This window comes from Zalophus californianus, chromosome 9, assembly GCF_009762305.2.
Source record: "Zalophus californianus isolate mZalCal1 chromosome 9, mZalCal1.pri.v2, whole genome shotgun sequence".
Lineage (NCBI taxonomy): Eukaryota > Metazoa > Chordata > Mammalia > Carnivora > Otariidae > Zalophus > Zalophus californianus.
The window spans coordinates 91973222-91984970 of record NC_045603.1 but is presented as its reverse complement, the minus strand read 5'-3'; the positions used below and the strand labels follow the sequence as shown (position 1 = coordinate 91984970).

Genomic DNA, 11749 nt, shown 5'->3' with positions numbered 1-11749 from the left:
GGCAGTATTTGCATTTGATCCTCCTATACCATACATCAAACATGTAAGTAAACGAGTCTTCCAATGACCCCAGTCTCCATCCTCTCAGTCTTCTCAGGTAAGACCCCCAGCTATCATGGAGCGGTGATAAATCATATTGATTGCGATTGTGACCAAATTCCTGACTCACACGTAATAAGATGTTTCACAAATATTGTGGTGTTTTGTTATGCCACAATAACTAGAAGAGATGACCTCCAATTAGTGGAAAACCACTGTCATATGTTTAATGGGCTATGATGCAGGTTGAGGGAGGAGGTAGTAAAAGATGAATCCTGGTCTCAAGAAATTTATAATCAGGAGGCAAAATAAGATATGTACATAATCATGCAACCACATATAACCATACATAAGCACCCAAGAAGGTAGAAAGTTGGTAATGCTGCTACTGACAATTTTTTTCAAAAGATTTGCAGCAAAAAATCAGGGTGGGACTAGAGTTTTGAGGAGTTAAAGTGCTTGGAATTACTAAAGTGAATGTTTTAGGAGGGCAACAAGACATGCCTAAAAAGATTGTTCAACAGCAATGAGGACCCAGCCAGATTTAATAGTGTGGATTTGAAAAGGTCCTATCAGCCCAGTTGGATCATGTCTTCGAGCTATATTTAACAGTTTGGAGGAAAAACTTGAAACTTCAACAGTGGGAAAGATCTGGTTTTGATCTGGCATGACAACTACTTGCACATTCCTTAATTCATTTAGCAAACATTTATTGAACACCAACTATATGCCAGACCCAATGTACAAAAAGAATAAAAATTATGTGTGGTATAAATGATTTTAGAAGTATACTAAAATATGGAGACTTTGAGGAAACTTGAGATTTTTTTTCCAGTGGAAATGAGATAGAACTGCCTTTTAGTAGTTGTATTAAAATGAGCACAAATATCACAGTTAAGAGAAAGTGAGCTTCAGATAAATTAAGGCCCCCTGCATTTTTGAGATTGTATAATTAAGTAGGACCTGAAATGAGATCTGAGGGATGGTAAGGATTGCAAGGAGTCATCACTAAACAATACCTGAAGTTTGTTCATTTAAGTTTTAACTTCTTTCGGTCTGACTTAATCTCTTAGAATGGATGATGGCTAGCTGTGATTTCAAGAATAGGTAGTTATTTCCCCAAAAATGTATTTCAAAGTCTGGCTGGGTTTATTTGCAGGGAAGCTTATGTTTAGCCCTATTTTTTTTTATTTATTTTTACATTTTTTTATATTTTATTACGTTATGTTAATCACCATACATTACATCATTAGTTTTTGATGTAGTGTTCCATGATTCATTGTTTGCATATAACACCCTGTGCTCCATTCAGTACATGCCCTCGTTAATACCCATCACCAGGCTAACCCATCCCCTCACCCCCCTCCCCTCTAGAACCCTCAGTTTGTTTCTCAGAGTTCATAGTCTCTCATGGTTCGTCTCCCCCTCTGATTCCCCCCCTTCATTTTTCCCTTCCTACTATCTTCTTTTTTTTTCTTTTTTTAACATATACTGTATTATTTGTTTCAGAGATACAGGTCTGTGATTCGACATATCAGATAAAGGGCTAGTATCCAAAATCTATAAAGAACTTATCAAACTCAACACCTAAAGAACAAATAATCCAATCAAGAAATGGGCAGAGGACATGAACAGACATTTTTCTAAAGAAGACATCCAAATGGCCAACAGACACATGAAAAAGTGCTCAACATCGCTCGGCATCAGGGAAATCCAACTCAAAACCTCAATGAGATACCACCTCACACCAGTCAGAATGGCTATAATTAACAAGTCAGGAAACGACAGATGTTGGCGGGGATGTGGAGAAAGGGGAACCCTCCTACACTGTTGGTGGGAATGCAAGCTGGGTGCGGCCACTCTGGAAAACAGTATGGAGGTTCCTCAAAAAGTTGAAAATAGAGCTGCCCTATGACCCAGCAATTGCACTACTGGGTATTTATCCCAAAGATACAAATGTAGTGATCCGAAGGGGTATGTGCACCCCAATGTTTATAGTAGCAATGTCCACAATAGCCAAACTATGGAAAGAGCCAAGATGTCCATCGACAGATGAATGGATAAAGAAGATGTGGTATATATATATAATGGAATATTACGCAGCCATCAAAAGGAATGAAATCTTGCCATTTGCAACGATGTGGATAGAACTGGAGGGTATTATGCTGAGCGAAATAAGTCAATCAGGGAAAAACATGTATCATATGATCTCACTGATATGAGGAATTCTTAATCTCAGGAAACAAACTGAAAGTTGCTGGAGTGGTGGGGGGTGGGAGGGATGGAGTGGCTGGGTGATAGACATTGGGTAGGGTATGTGCTATGGTGAGCACTGTGAATTGTGTAAGACTGTTGAATCACAGACCTGTACCTCTGAAACAAATATGTTTAGCCCTATTAAAGACCAATGTTTCCCATGTTTAGGGTTTAAAAGAATCTTCGGTGCTCTGAAAACTGAGAAGTGTCCTGACATTATCCTTCTCAACAGTTATTGAACAATAATTTCAGCTTTTTTGGGATGCTTATTTTCAGAACTTCCTAATACATAATAGTAATCTTTGGTCCATATTTTTTAATATATTAACTAAAGATAAATGATGTTCTGTAGCCATGGGTCTATGAGTTGTTTCAGGGCAGGATGCACCAGCCTATCAGCATAGTTTACTAATTATAATTGGATTTATTATTCATACTTGGTGTTTGTGGAACCAGGTAGATTTGTCAGTTAAGTCTGATCGCATAATGTTATGGTCCTATATGATCAGCTCACTGCAAGATACCTGGATTAAGAGCAGTCTTTGGGCTTCCTGGTAATAATGTTCTTTGCACACACCATGGTGGTTGTTTGAGACCTAGAGACAAAGCATGCCTAATTCCACCCAGCAATGGGTAAACAAAGAAACCTAGACATCAAATCTCCAGACACTTTAAGTATATATCTTTGTTTATATATTGTTGTACTGAATTCTTAGCCTGTAATAAAACAGCTCTTTGAGTATAAATGATTTGAGTCCTGTGAGCCTTTTCAGCAATCAGTATGGAAACTCATAAGGTGATTAGTGAACAGAGCAAGGTGGATAGGAAGGCATGAAGAAGATATCTAAGGGGAAAACTCATCCATTTATTCAGGCTTTATTGAATATTTACGGTTCCCAAAAATCTCACTAGGCAACTGGTAGACAAAAATGACTCAAGCATGACCTTTGATCATAAGACGTTCACATTGTGAAGAAAAATATAGACATTCAAGCAAAATATCACAACCAACTGTAATAACTGCTGAAATAGGAGTGTACAAAAGCAACAAGGGAAAGAGCAAATCTTTTTGAGAGTTGTAAGGGCTTTTTATTTAAGTGTAATCATAAAGATTTCAAAGCGTTGAAAGAAATAACATCTTCAAAATGTTAAAAGAAATAACATCTAAAAATTATATAGCCAGGAAAATTATCAGAAATTTAGATGCAACAAACTCATTAATAATGACTCAGAAATAGTAAAATGTAACCACGCTAATAGAGGGAAGGAGGCAGAATAGTAAAAAGTATTCAGTACAAAATAAGTCAAGAAAGGAAAGAAAAAGGAATACAGGATAGGTGAAATAAATAGAAAAGAAATAGTAAAATGGAATATTAAAACATAACATATACCCATAATTAAATTAAATGTAAATGGCTTAAATGTTTTAATTTTTCCAAAAGTACATTTTGTAGGATGGGTTTAAAAATAGCAACTATATACTACTTATAATTATACTACTTATAACTGTATACTACTTATAATGTAAAATACAAGATCATGTTAGCTAGCCACAAAATATATCCCCCCCCCACAATGATTCCCAACTCCCAGTATTCATGCCCTTTTGTAGTCCCCTCCCCTTGAATCTGGGGTAGATTTGTGGCTTGCTTTGAACCAAGAAAATGTAATGTAAATGATGCTTTGTGACTTTCAAGGGTAGGTCAAAAGAAGCCTGTATCATTCATCTTAATTTCTTGGAAAATGTGCTCTGAGGAAAGATAGTTACCATGTAAGAAGTACAAATACTCTAAAATTACCATGCCTTCATAGGGCAAAAGAAAAAAAGAGAAAGAGCAAGAGAGACAAACCAAGAAACAGATTCTAAGCTCTAGAGAACAAATGGATGATTACCAGAGGGGAGGGGAGGGGCCGGGGGAGGGGGGAGGTTAAATAGGTGAAGGGAATTAAGAGTAAGTATACTTATGATGAGCACTGAGTAATATGTGGAAATGTTGAATTACTATATTGTACAGCTGAAATTAATGTAACACTGTATGTGAACTATACTAGAATTAAAACTAAAAACTTAATAAAAAATCACCATGCTTTCAGAAATACAGATTGAAAGAAACTGTACCCAAAGAAATGTACCCAACAAACCTGATCTATACCTGGACATAATTTAGACAATGAGATCCTGGATTTAAGATGGAGCCTAATGCCACAGTGGAATGAAACGTTGGGGGTCCTGGTGGAGGAGTACATGTGGGAGGGATGGGGAATCATTGCAGGCCAGGGGACAAGGTGTGGTAACCAGGTCTTCAAAAATCGCTTTCTAGTGAATCACACCTCTCAGTATTTACACTCCTGTGTAGCCCTTTCCTCCCTGAATCTGAGCCAGACCTCTAATTCACTTTGGACTAATAGAATATGGCAGAGTGGTGTTATGTGACCTCCAAAGCCATATCACAAGAAGCCTGTGGCTTTTGACTTAGTCTCTTCAAAAATGCATCCTGGGGGAAGCCCATCACAGCCATCCAAATCAAGCCCTTGCAAATTCCAGCTACCATATGACTGCAACTGCATGACGGAACCCCTTCCCAAATGAGAGCTGCTGAGCTATGCCAAACCAACCCCCAGAGCCATGAGAGATAATAACACATTGTTACTTTAAGCCTCTACATTTTGGAGGGGCACCTGGGTGGCTCAGACTGTTAAGCGTCTGCCTTCCGCCCATGTCATGATCCCAGGGTCCTGGGATCAAGCCCCACATTGGGCTCCCTGCTGAGCAGGGAGCCTGCCCCTCCCTCTCCCTCTGCTTGCTGCTTCCCCTGCTTATACTCTCTCCCTCTCTCTCTGTCAAAAATAAATAAAATCTTAAAAAAAAAGCCACTACATTTTTTTTCCAACTTTCCTGAACTTTATTAAAGAAAAAGCAATGATGGTAAATCTCGAGAACATAGTTTTCTAGGATTCTTCCCTTGAAAATGTGACATTTGATTTCCAAACACATGCCAGAGTGTACATGGTTCCCAATTGTATTAAGTAGGTGAGAAGCTGAAATCCTAAAATGTTCATCTTCCAACTTTCCCCAGTCTGTGGTCTGTCTTTGGATCAACAAAATTGCCTGAACAGCTACTATGGCTTCATTAATTTTTGTCTGTAGCTCTCTGAGCTCTTCTATATGCAGCAATTGCAGAATTTGAGCAGCTTCATTAAGAACTGCATCTCCTGTGTCAAAACCAAGAATATGTTTGTCTAAAGCAACAGGCAAGCCCTCTTTTGTTTGATTTGCTTTAGCGACTCCATCCTGGGTCAGGCGCTCCTGGACCAAAATGCGAATTGCCTTAAGAATTACCAGGTAATCATCATGACGCTGAATCTGAAGAAGGTTAGCCAAAGCCATTACACCAACCTTAAAATCAGAGTTATTTACATCCAAGTTGATCAATGGCTCTGCATTTTTAGCTGCATTGTCAGCATTTTTTGTATTATCAGGTATCAAGTCCTTGTATTTTTCAGCATTATCTTCATATTCAAGTCTAACAGCTAAACCAAGAAGCCAGTCAATTGCTTCTTGTCTATCTTGAATCTTGAAAGGACAGTTAACATCTTTGAGATACTTTTCAAAGAACTTGGGCCAGTCACTGCTGTGGATATTTCTTAAATTACCTCTGTCTTCAATCTTGTAGTGTCTGATTTTCTGGTCTTCAAGCCAAACAATAAAGTTTCTAAATTCTGTTTCATCTTTGCAGTTGAAGCCAGTCGGGTTGTGGTAGTCGAGGGCCATCAGCTTTCATCGGAACATAGTCCCTGAATCTCGCTTTCGTCCCCCGGGCTTCGGCCGGGAGAGGACAGGCCAAAAGCCACTACATTTTGGAACGTTCTGTCATGCATCGATAGATAACTGAAACAGGATTAAAAGGCTTAAAATAAAGAGAGAAAAAATAAACATACTAAACAAACCCTAAAAGAAAGTTGCTGTAACTATATTAATAACAAAGTAGACAAAATGTAAACAGCATTATTATAGATTAAGGCAAATTTCACAATGATAAAAGATTTAATTCGCTAGGAAGATAAAAATTTAAAATGTGTCTAAACCTGATAACAAATTCTCAAAATATATAAAGCTAACAAAGTGATAAAACTCTAAGGAGGAAGAGATACATCCACGATCACACTGGGCAATTTTAACAATCTCTTTCATTTACTGGTAGATTAAGCAGAGGAAAGAAATCATTAAGGACAGAAGATTTGAACAATAAAACTAACAAATATGGATACTAGATATATATAGAACACTGCACTCAACAGCTATAGAATACATATAACTTTTAACTGTCCATAAAACATTTGCAAAAAAATAGATTATAAACTGGTCCAGAAAAGAAATAACAAATTTCAAAATAATGATATAGTACAGAGAAAGACAATTATCGTGTGGTTTCACTTATATGTGGAATATAAGAAATAGCACAGAGGATCGTAGCGGAAGGGAGGGAAAACTGAATGGGAAGAAATCGGAGAGGGAGACAAACCACAAGAGACTCTTGACCCTGGGAAACAAACTGAGGGTTGTGGAAGGGGGAGGTGGGTGGGGTAACTGGGTGGTGAGCATTAAGGAGGGCACAGGAGGTGATGAGCACTGGGTGTTATATGCAACTGATGAATTATTGAAGACTACATCTGAAACTAATGATGTACTATATGTTTGCTAATTGAATTTAAATTTTAAAAAAAGAATGATATGGTATAAAATATGTCCGGTACCACAAGGCAATTAAGCTAAAAATTAACAAGAGAAAGATAACTAAAGATCATATCTTTGGAAATTAAGAAATACACTATATATAAGATATGTGTTTTTAAAAATACCATGATAGAAAATATTTGAACTAAATAACAATTAAAATATTTCACTTTGAAACTTGTAAGATGCAGTTAAACCACGTTTTAAGAGATAGTCATAGCTTTAAATGTATATAAAAAAGGAAAAATACTGAAAATCAAATAAGCAGTTTGAGAATTAGCATTTCTGAGGTTACATCACCAAAATGGCAAGGTAGTAGACCCTAACTTCCATCTCCCAGCAAAGATCAGCAATTAAACAGCTATCCATGAACAAAAATAGCTCTGGGAGAGCTCTAGAGTCCATTTAAGAAATTTTAACAACATAATGGAACAAAAAACCTGAGATTAACTGCAAAAAAAGAGAAAGAACACAGCTTCATTTTGTCCGAATCATCCCATGCCCCCAGCAGGCATCGCTCAGTGCCAAGAGGGAACTTCCCAGTGAGAAAGACTACCCTTCACCAGGAAAGAGACCATGGGTGAGTGAGCAGCTTCTCCCAACTTTCAGAGTACCACACAAACGTCCCACTTTTTTTTATCCCATCCAGACCAGCAAAGTGGAGATGCTGAGAGACAGCTAGAAATGAAGAGGAAAAGCAGGAACTATCAATAGCAACCATGCAGTGGGAGCAATTGTGGTTCATATCAGCCTGCTTTACAGACAAACCTAACAGCTTTCACCGTTGAAGAAGGAACCAAAGGCCAGCATAACTGCCACCTACCTACCCACTGTAGATTTCATCAGCTTTTGCTCCGCAGGTATTATTCACTGAACCCAGCCACCTGAGTCCCTCCCACTCCTTACACCACTGTCCCCAGGGGAGCCCATGAACCACACTGGCAGCCAGCTCAGGCCTCTCTGGCTATATGAGGGCACAGTGCCAGCCTACAGCTCTGTGGCTGACCCCCACCACTATGCATGCACTCAGGGCTAACCCCTCCAGCTGTTCAACTGCATGCCGCAAGCCCACCACCCATCACCAGCCTCCACTGCAGTGTGCATGTCTGAGAGGAGATTGGGTAGCCACAGGAAAGCATGCCAACAGCCACAGCCGCTTGGGGGCCTGAAACAGGCCTGGTCTTCTTTGTACTTGCCTGCACTATCATGCTTACCTGTAGCAGGCCCCTCCAGTTGTGCATCTGCATGCTGCTAGCCTGACTCCCATCACCAGCCTCCACTGCAGTGTGCACGAATGGGAAACAAGAGAGCACACCCATAGCCAGGGCCCCCACAGATGCCAGAGCCAATAGTGGCCCTTGCTACCTGCCCTGGCCCTGGCCCTGGCCATTATGTGTTTGTCTGTCACTAATTAGGCACCTGCAGCTGGCCCCCACAGTTACATGCGTGTGCACCACCAGCTCCAGTCCCCACCACTGCCTACACTGGTCCCTAGCTACATGGAGGCATTGCTGAGAACCCCAATAGTGCTTACAGCCCCTGAAGATCTCTCACAGTGCTTGCCAAGGACCACACATGATATTGTGGACCCCAGCAGTCTGAGTTGAAAGACATCGTGCCCTCCAAAGACAGTGCTACTAAATGCCCCACACTTGGTGCCCTGCACAACTAAACCCAGGATCACAATATGCTCCAACATGCGTCCACCCACAGTGAAAGTCTTCCCTTACCAAAGCCAGTCTATAAAGTCTAGAGGAGGTGACTGTTGCTTCAAATGCACTTACACAAGGCTACAAAATCACAAAGAATCCAGGGAAACAACTGCACTATAGGAATGCAGTAACCTCCAGTAACTAGCCCCAAAGAAACTGAGATCCAGGAATTGCCCAACAAATAATTAAAATAATTGTTCTGAAAATCACAGAGCTACAGGATAACACAGATAAACAATTTAATGAAATCAGGAGAGCAATAAAAGAACAAAATGAGAAATTAAACATGAGACAGAAAACTAGAAAAGAACAAAATAGAAATTTTGGAGCTGAAGGATACAATAACTGAAATGAAGAATTTATTTTTTATGTGTGAATTTTTTTAAAGATTTAAATTCAATTAGCCACCATAGAGAACATCATTAGTTACAGATGTAGAGTTCAGTGATTCATCAGGTGCATATAACACCCAGGGCTCATCACATCATGTGTCCTCCTTAATGCCCATGTTACCCAGTTAATACCCAGTTACCCCCTACCCCCACCCACCTCCTCTCCAGCAACCCTGTTTCTTTCCCATAGTTGAGAATCTCTTATGGTTTGTCTCTCTCTCTGATTTCTTTCCATTCCATTTTTCTCTCCCTTCCATTATGATCTTCTGTGCTGTTTCTTATATTCCACATATGAGTGAAACCATATGATAATTGTCTTTCTGTGACTGACTTATTTATGCTCAGCATAATACCCTCCAGTTTCATCCACATCAATGTAAATGGTAAGATGAAATGAAGAATTTAATATGGAACATCAACTGAAGATTCCCCAAGCAGAGAAAGAATCAATGAGCTAGAAGACAGAAAAACTGAAATCATCTAATCAGAGAAGGGAGAAAAAAGAGGGGGGAAATGAAGAAAGGCTCCAAGATTTATGGGACACCATCAATAAAAATAATGTATGTATCATTGGATTCCCAGAAGGAAAAGAAAGGGAGAAAGGGATAGAAAGCTTATTTAAAGAAATAATGACTGACAACTTCCCAATTCTAGGGAGAGATTTAGATATTCAAGTTCATAAAGCTAATAAGTAACCCCAAAATTTTAATCCATAAAGATCTTCTCCAAGACAAATTATAATATATCTAAAATTAAAAAAAAGAAATTTTTAAGCAGCAAGAGAAAAAGGATTTCTCACACACAAGGGAACCCTCTGATAAATTCCGAATGCTGAAAGGAAAACTGCCAACTAAGAATGCTTTACCCAGCAAAGTTGTCCCTCAGGAATGAAGGCAAGATAAAGACTTTCTCTAATAAACAAAAACTGAAGATATTCATCACCACTAAACCTGCCTTATAAGAAATGCTGAAAGGAGTTCCTCAAGCTGAAACAATGAAACAAAAGGATGCTAACTAGTTAAAGAGAGAGGGAAAGAATCAAATAAACAAAATCCAAAGTTAAAGAAAAGACATTACTTCTGATAACACAGAAATACAAAGGATTACAAAAGACTACTAAGAATAATTATATGACAACAAATTGGATAATCTAGAAGAAAATCAACAAATTTCTAGAAACATACAAACTACCAAGACCGAATTATGAAGAAAAAGAAAGTTCTTACAGACCAATGCAAAAATGTCCAATACTACATGGTTTCTCTGGTAAATTCCACCAAACATTTAAAGAATAATTAATGCCAAACTTCAAACTCTTCCAAAAAACTGAAAAGGAAGGAACACTCCCAAATTCATTTTACAAGGCTGGCATTATCCTGATATCAAAGCCAGATGACACTATGAGAAAAGAAAACTACAGACCAATATCCCTGATGAATATAGATGCAAAAATTCTCAACAAAATATTAGCAAACCAAATTAACAACACATTAATAGAATCATACACAATGATCAAATGGAATTTATCCCTGGGATGCAAAGATGGTTGAACATATGGAAGTCAATTAATCTGATACACCATATCAATTAAGTGAAAGATAATAATCATACAGTTATCTTAGATGCAAAAAAGGCATTTGACAAAAAACATTCTTTCATGATAAAAATACCCAACAAACTGGGTAGAGAAGAAAGTAACCTCAACACAATAAAGGCCATATATGACAAGCCCATAGCCAACGTCATACAAAATAATGAAAGATTGAAAGCTTTTCCTCTAAGATCAGGAACAAAACAAGGGTGCGCACTCTCACCATTCCCATTCAACATAGTACTAGAAGTCTTAGCCAGAGCAATATACAAGAAAAATAAATAAAAGGCAACCCAAATTAGAAAGAAGTAAAATTATCTTTGTTTGCAGATGATATTATCTTACATATAAAAAAATCCTAATCAACCAAAAACTTGTTAGGATAAACTAATTCAGTATGGTTGCAGGATACAAAATGAACATACAGAATCGGTTGTGTTTCTATAAACTAACAACATCTAAAAAAGAAATAAAACAATCCCATTCAGAGTAGCATCAAAACAATAAAACACTGGGGTGCCTGGGTGGCTCAGCTGATTAAGTGTCTGCCTTTGGCTCAGGTCATGATCTCAAGGTCCTGGGATCAAGCCCCACGTCAGGGTCCCTGCTCAGCAGGGAGTCTGCTTCTCCCTTGCCCTCTGCCCCCCCCCCGACTCATGTGCTCACTCTCGATCTCTCTTTCTCTCTCTTGCTCTCAAATAAATAAAATCTTTAAAAAAACAAACAAAAAACAATAGAATACTTAGGGAAGAATTTGACCAAGGAGGTAAAAGATCTGTACACTGAAAACTATAAGACTTTCATTAAGGAAATTGAAGAAGACACAAACAAATAGAAAGATATCCCATGTTCATGGATCAGAAGAATTAATATTGTTAACATATGCATTCTACCCAAAGCCATTTACAGATTCAATGCATTGCCTACCAAAATTCCAATGTGTTTTTCACAGAAATAGAAAAATAACCCTAAAATTTGTATGGAATTATCAAAGATTCTGAATAGCCAAAGCAATCCTAAGAAA

At 38.3% G+C, this 11749-nt stretch overlaps 1 pseudogene; it reads right to left on the bottom strand.

Moving 5' to 3' along the window:
• Nucleotides 1-5351: 5351 nt before the first annotated feature.
• LOC113921277 lies at nucleotides 5352-6085 on the bottom strand (annotated as a pseudogene).
• Nucleotides 6086-11749: the final 5664 nt, after the last annotated feature.